The 7,447-nt window shown below is 37.5% G+C and overlaps 1 pseudogene; it reads left to right on the top strand.

Moving 5' to 3' along the window:
* The first annotated feature begins 479 nt into the window (after window positions 1-479).
* LOC101966531 (elongation factor 1-alpha 1-like) lies at window positions 480-3,403 on the top strand (annotated as a pseudogene).
* The last annotated feature ends 4,044 nt before the right edge of the window (window positions 3,404-7,447 follow it).

Genomic DNA, 7,447 nt, shown 5'->3' with positions numbered 1-7,447 from the left:
AACTATAGTCTGATACCCTGAAAAATTTTGAATATACCTATGAACAATGCCAGTGTTCTTAAGTTCCAGTCCCATCTCACTGGATGTGTTCAGGACAGGTTCTCCTTCCCTCTGGGGTATTAGCAGGCCATACTTAGACACCCAAGATGACAGATGTCTGATTCTTGATCCTATAGCATCAAGAAAATTTTAGGTTATTTTTATTGTAATCTGCTTAATAGGACAGGGACATGGGTGACATAATCCAAAAAGATCTCTATTTGGAATTAGGGGTTTAGCTCAAGTAGAGTGCTTGCCTGGTATGTGTGAGGCTATGGGTTCCATCCCCAGAACTGTAAAGACAAGCAAAACAAAAGATTTCTGTTAGTTTAACAATGGTTGCAAAGTTTACAAGAGTTGCTACCTAAAGGGACTATTATTGTTAATTAAGAAAATTAACTCCCTTTTCAGAAGGAGCTTGCTGCCAGAACATAGGAGTCATGAAAACCACCACTACACCAAAGTCAAATGGAAAAACAAAGCATCAAAATCATTGTGTTGGAGGAGGAGGTTGGGGAGTTCCCAGAGAGGAGGACCTCAACTCAGGGCAAGTGAAGTGTAAGTTTTTTTTTTTTTTTTTTTTCCCTACAAGGGGTGCGCTTAACCACTGAGCCACATTCCTAGCCATTTACATGTTTTATTTTTAAGACACGGTCTCACTAAGTTGTTAGGGCCTCACTGAATTACTGAGGCTGGCTTTGAACTTGAGGATCCCCCTGCCCTCAGCCTCAAGAGTCACTGGGATTACAGTCCTGTGCCACCATACCCAGTGATATGTATGGGGTTCTCGACAAATATTGCAGAAATGAATTTAAGGATGTATTAGTTAAAGACACAAATAGAGATTTATTTAGAAAAGTAGAGGCATGTTCAAGGGATAACGTGGGCTACCTCAAGAGAAGGTGCACTTTTGGGTCGCATGCTTTTCTTTTAAAGAAAACTTGGTGAAAGGTGTAGATGGGAAAGTTTGTGGGAATGACCTCAGGCTGGTGATTACAAGACAGTTTATGGTGGAGCCAGGTATGTGGCTCAGTGGTACAGTGTTTGCCTGACATGCATAAGGCTATGGGTTCAATACACAAAATGGCAGTCTGGCAATTTTCAAGATACTTAGGTTGATGTCTTCTGCATTATCTGATCAATAGATCACATTGAGAAAGTACTCTATATTATAGATTTCTGGAAAAATAACCTATATCCTAGGTCTTGTGTCTTCCTTTGTTCAGTTTATTCTAAAAATTCATGCATTAATGGACTAATTAATAGTGTACAGAAAAATTTTTAAAAGTAGTTAAATTTCCAGTAACTTTAAGATTGTAAGTGAAGATCTGTAGATTTCCCAGAAATCAGGGAGTGACAGGACTGGCAGAGAGAACTGGCTTGGGGAGCAAAGGTCTGTAGATCTTTAGCTAAGGTTTTTAGATTAAAATCATGGTTTCTTTGTCTTTTCTTTTGCCTCCTTTTTACCTATTTTTTATTTCTTTTATCCTATTTCAGTTGAACATGGAGATTTGGGCAAGTCTGCCATCATTGGCCATTTGGTCTCCAAACATAATGGGAAAATAAAAAAGGAAAATTTTGAGAAGGCTGCTATGTTAGGAAATGACTCCCTTCAAGTAGGTTGGGTCTTGATTAAACTGAAAGCAATGCATGAGATTGTGTCACCAATGATATCTCCTTGTGGAAATGTGAGATCAGCAAGTATTATGTGACTAACATTAATGTCTACCACACAGAGACTTTATTGAACACATGATTATAGGCATATCTCAAACTGGCTATGCTGTCCTGATTGTTGCTGCTGGTGTTAGTGAATCTGAAGCTGGTCTCTCTAAGAATAGCAGGTATATGTGCATGAACTTCTGGTTTACATACTAGGTGTGAAACAACTTTTTTTTTATATATATACTACTGGGGGTTGAACCCATGCTTCACACACTGAACTACATATCCGCCTGTTATTATATTTTTTATTAAAATTTTTTTTCTTTAGCTGTAGATAGACACAATATCTTTATTTTATTTATTTATTTTTATGTGGCACTGAGGATTGAACCCAGGGCCTCGCATGTGCTAGGTAAGTATCTCTGCCACTGAGCTACAACTCCAGCTCTCTCTTTTTATTTTTTATTTTGAGACAGGTTCTCACTAAGTTGCCTAGGCTGACTTCAAATTTGTGGTCCTCCTACTTAAGCCTCCTGAGTACTGGGATCATAGATGTGTGCCCTCACACCTGGCTAAAACCATTAATTTTTTATGTTCACAAGATGGACTCCACTGAACCACATACAGCCAGAAGATACCAGGAAATCATTAAGGTTATAGTCATTAAGAAATTCGGCTATAACCCTAACACCGTAGCATTTGTGCCAGTTTCTGGTTAGAATGGTAACAACATGGTGCAGTCAAGTAAACCAACATCTCTTGATTCAACAGATGGAAGGTCATCCATAAAGAGAGCAATGCCAGTGGAATCATGCTGCATGAAACTCTGTATTTCATCATACCACCAACTCATCCAACTGACAAGCCCTTGCATTTCTCCCTCCAGGATATCTTCAAAATTAATGGTGTTGAAACTGTCCCTTATGGGCCAAGTGAGGATTGGTATGCTCAAACCTGGCATGGTGGTCATGTTGGTTCTAGTCATTCTCACAGCTGAAGTACAGTCTGTTGAAATGCAACATGGGGCTTGGAGTGAAGCTCTTCCCAGGGACAATGTGGGCTTTAATGTGAAGAACGTGTTTGTCAAAGATGTGTGTAGTGGGCTGGGGTTGTGGCTCAGTGGTAGAGTGCTTGCCTAGCATGTGTGAGGCACTGGGGAGTGAGGCACTGGGTTTGACCCTCAGTACCACATAAAAAAATAAATTAAATAAAGGTATTGTGTCCATCTATAACTAATTACATATATATGTAATTAGTTATATATATTTAAAATATGTGTGTAGTAACAACGTGGCTGATGACAGCAAAACTGACACACCAGAGGAAGCAGCGGATTGTACCGCTCAGGTGATGATCCTGAGCCATCCAGGACAAATCAGTGCTGGCTACCCCTCTGTACTAGATGATCACAGAGCTTGCATTTCTGGCAAGTTTGCAAAACCAAAAGAAAAGATTGATTGCCATTCTGGTAAGAAGATGGAAGATGGTCCTAAATAGTTGAAATTTGGTGATGCTGCCATTGATATGGTTCCTGGTTCCTGATTCCTGTTTTGAGTTTCTCTGAGTATCCTCCTTTGGATCATCTTGCTGTTGTGACAAGACAGATAGTTGCTCCGGGTGTCAAAAAAGCAGTGGACGAGAAAGCTGCTGGGGCTAGCTAGGTACCAAGTATGCCCAGAAAGCTCAGAAGGCTGAATGAATATTATCCCTATCTATCACCCCAGTCTAAAATCAGTGGTGAAAAATAGTCTACAAACAGTTTATCTCAATTGGCTAAAGATTAGTAAAAGTCTGGTTAATGATTAACAATGCATCATAAAATTTGCAGAAGGAAAATATTTTGTCTACCATTTATTTGTTTTTTGAGTGTGCAGCAATTTAAATTATTAGTTTTTTAAAAATCATCTTTTATTTATTCAGTTGAGATTTGGTCTTGTTATGTTGCCTAGGCTGGTTTTGAACTTGTAGATTCAACTGATGCTCCTTTTTAGGTTCCTGGGACTACAGGTGTGTGCCACAGTGCCTAGTTAGGACTTTTTATTTATTTATTTATTTGTTTTAAAGAGAAAGAGAGAGAGAATTTTAATATTTATTTTTTAGTTTTCGGCGGACACAACATCTTTGTTGATATGTGGTGCTGAGGATCGAACCCGGGCCCCACGCATGCCAGGCGAGCGCGCTACCGCTTGAGCCACATCCCCAACCCAGACTTAGGACTTTTTAATGGAAACAACTTGATCAAGTCTGTCACAGAATTTTGAGGCCCATTAAAACGAAGCTTAATAAGAAAAATCAATACATAAATAAACATTTTAAAAAGAAGAAAGGAAAATTAATTTGTGTGGAAAAAACTCATTCCCCTAAACTTAAAAATAAGGTTTTTTTTTTTTTGGTTTTAAATGAAGTATTTTTTACATTTATTTTTTAGTTGTAGTTTTTTAATATTTATTTTTTAGTTGTAGACATAATGCCTTTATTTTATTTATTTATTTATATGTGGTGCTAAGGATCAAACCCAGGGCCTTGCATGTGATAGGTGAACACTCTACCACAGAGCCACAACCCCAGCTCCTTGAGAATAAGTTTTTGCCTAAAGCTTTTTGGGAAAGATTTGTTGAAGATGCTGACTCTCCATAATTTTTTTTTTAATGACAATAGTAATCACACAGGGCCTTAAAGCATGGTGTTTTTAGACATCTCTTTGTTTTAGAACTTCTATGTATGTTTAGTGCTAAATCTGTGCCAACCATTATACTAAGCACTTTATTCGTTTTTATTATTATTAACTGGGATGAACACAGAGGTGCTCTACCACAGAGCTACATCCTCAGTTCTTTTAATTTTTTATTTTGAAACAAGGTCTCACTAAGTTGCTGAGTTGGCCTCCTGCAATCCTCCTGCCTCAGCCTCCCAAATCACTGGGATTACAGGTGTACACCACTGTGCCCAGCTTAGCTAAGCACTTTACAACACATAACCTCATTTAATCCTCAGACAGATTAATTAACCAATTACTAAATGTAAAACTGAGGCATAGATATATTAAATAACTTGTCCAAGGTCACATAGCTAAAATATGGCAGAACTAAATTCCAGTTGCTCATCTAGAGTTCTAATCACCACGTGCAGGAAAAATGCAGAAAAATTTCAGGAAAAGATGAGAAATGTGCTCCATAAGAAATTTAGAAGCTTTATTATATTTTCTGAATTGTTGGTTCTGACTAGATTTTACTGGAAGGATCAACAAGGAAACATCTGGGTCCTCTAAGATCTCTGTTGTCATCTGAGAGAATTGGATGTTTCCTGGCTTGGGATTCTTGTGTGCAAGAGAATTGGGAAGTGTTTAGGGCTGGTCACCAGAAGGAAGAAAACACTACAAATCACCTACCAAATAGTGCTCTAGAAAGCTACCAGTTCATCTCTTACTGTAAGAGTTTCTATGCAGTTTTCTTCTTCTGTGGAGAACATGGCATATCCTGAAAAATTAAAATAATAAAATAAATGAAATCATATTGTGAAATGCTGTTTTAATAGTATGACATTGAAAGTCTACACAAAAGCCCTGAGTTGGGTGTGGTGGCAGGAGGCTAGGGCAGGAGAATCACAAGTTGCCAGCCTCAGCAATTTAGTGAGGCCCTAAGAAACAGCAAGATCCTGTCTCTAAATAAAATACAAAAAAGGGCTAGGGGCGTGGCTTAATGGTTAAGCGCCCTTGGGTTCAATCCCTGTACCAAAACAAATAAACAAACAAATCCTCAGACTACTGCCAGTCTCAGAATAAGTTCATATCCTTCAGGAGATACTAACCCGCCATGATAAAGTTATGTCTTCAATAACTTCCATGATACTCATTTCAGTTACACTCATCACAGCGATTGTGAATTCTCAATTTAAGTCTTTTAGTGCAGCATTTTCATTAGGGAGAATTCTAGTTTCCAGAAATATATTGCTGTACTTCAAGTTAGACAAAATCCTAGCATCAAATTATTATAGGCTTATTTTCTTGAAGAAATATCAAAACAACATTTCCTAAAGGAATGTATCAGTAAGAATAATGAACAAAATAAAGACTGGCGTTCATGATTCTGTTTCAGATTTTGAAGGTTGCTTTCAAGTTTAAAAGATCTTTTTGGGGGGGTAGGTGGGTACTGGCACTGAGCTAAATCCCCAGTCTTTGTTATTTTATTTTATTTTATTTTATTTTATTTTGAGACAGAGTCTCACTAAGTTGCTGAGGCTAGCTTCAACTTTTAGTCCTCCTACCTCTACCTCCTGAGTCACTGGGATTATAGGTGTGCATCATCACACCAGCCTGAAATATTTTTTAAACCTAAACTATTTTTATAAGTTTTCTCCTCTTGGAAGCCTCGTTTACTGATTCATTCTTTCAGCAAATGTTTATGGATTACCTTGCATATACTAGGTGCTATGTTATGTATTAGGAACATAACAATGAATTAGAATTTACCTTCAAATTCTAATCTAATAATTTTAAGCTTTTTCATTCCATATCGACACAAAATACTAGCCCTACTATGTAATAATTTTCTTGTATTCCATACTGTGAACAGCATTTTATAACATTTTGGACACAAGAGATTCTTAATATTTGGTGGTAGTGTTAGTGGAAAAATAGAATCATTGTGTTTCTTTATTCTAGTCTCTAATGTGCTTTTTCATGGGAGATTAAAAAAAAAAAGCAAGCCCTGTTTCTCATTTTAGTCTGGGTTCTCATGACTAAATCATAACAGATTGCACTTTTCCAAGGGCGCAAATTCAGCCATCACCTTGCCTTACCAATATCCTGCACTATCTATTGTCATAAGAAGATGGATATATTCATTTGTTGGTTCTGTTGTCTATGGAATTTCAGGTAAAAGATGAATTCCCTCTCTTTCTCTCTCTCTTTTTCCAGTGCTGGGGATCATACCCAGTGCCTCAAGAATGGCACTGACCTACACTCTCAGCCCTTGGGTTCACCTTTAATGGAGTCATTACTCCCCAGCCTAATTCCCTCCCTTCCATCCTCTTCACTTAGTCCCTTCCTTGCTTCCCATTCCAAGAAGCTCCTGTTTGAATATACTTTCCCAAACCACTTACTATGACTTTAACTCAGAGGTCACAAAGTCAAATGCTGACAGGGGTCAGACAAGAAAGATAAATAAATGCTGGGGGCTGGAGCCGGAGAAGTAGGGATGGTGGCAAACCACAAACCTCAGAGGCTGGCCAGCCCACCACTGGTGTGTGAATGAAAGGTTTGGTTAACCATCTTGGAGTTTTCACAAAAGCCAAAAATCTGGATGTTTGTGTAAAATGTTCCCATTTGTAAACGTCCACTAAATCACAGACTAAAAGTATGATAGGTTTCTAAAATATCCTTGAAGAATGTGAGTTGAATTCTGTGATCCAACACTACTGTCAAGGTGAAAAGGAAAGGAGTGTCATTTGATATTGCTCTAACTAGTACATTTTTATCAGTCTAATTAGATCTTCATTGTGCAGTTTAAAAAAGCTAATAAAATAATCCATTTTTTATGTAAGGGAGAATGAAATACATATTCAATTAAAATATTTTTCACTTTTTTTCTTTTCTTAATTGATTTTATCTTTTAAGTACATGACAGTGGAATGCATTACAATTCTTATTACACATATAGAGCACAATTTTTCATATCTCTGTTTGTTTATAAAGTATGTTCCCACCAATTCGTGTCTTCATACATATACTTTGGAAAATTATGTC

This window comes from Ictidomys tridecemlineatus, chromosome 11 (genome assembly GCF_052094955.1).
Source record: "Ictidomys tridecemlineatus isolate mIctTri1 chromosome 11, mIctTri1.hap1, whole genome shotgun sequence".
Taxonomy (NCBI): Eukaryota; Metazoa; Chordata; class Mammalia; order Rodentia; family Sciuridae; genus Ictidomys; species Ictidomys tridecemlineatus.
This window is presented reverse-complemented; position numbering and strand designations above follow the sequence as displayed.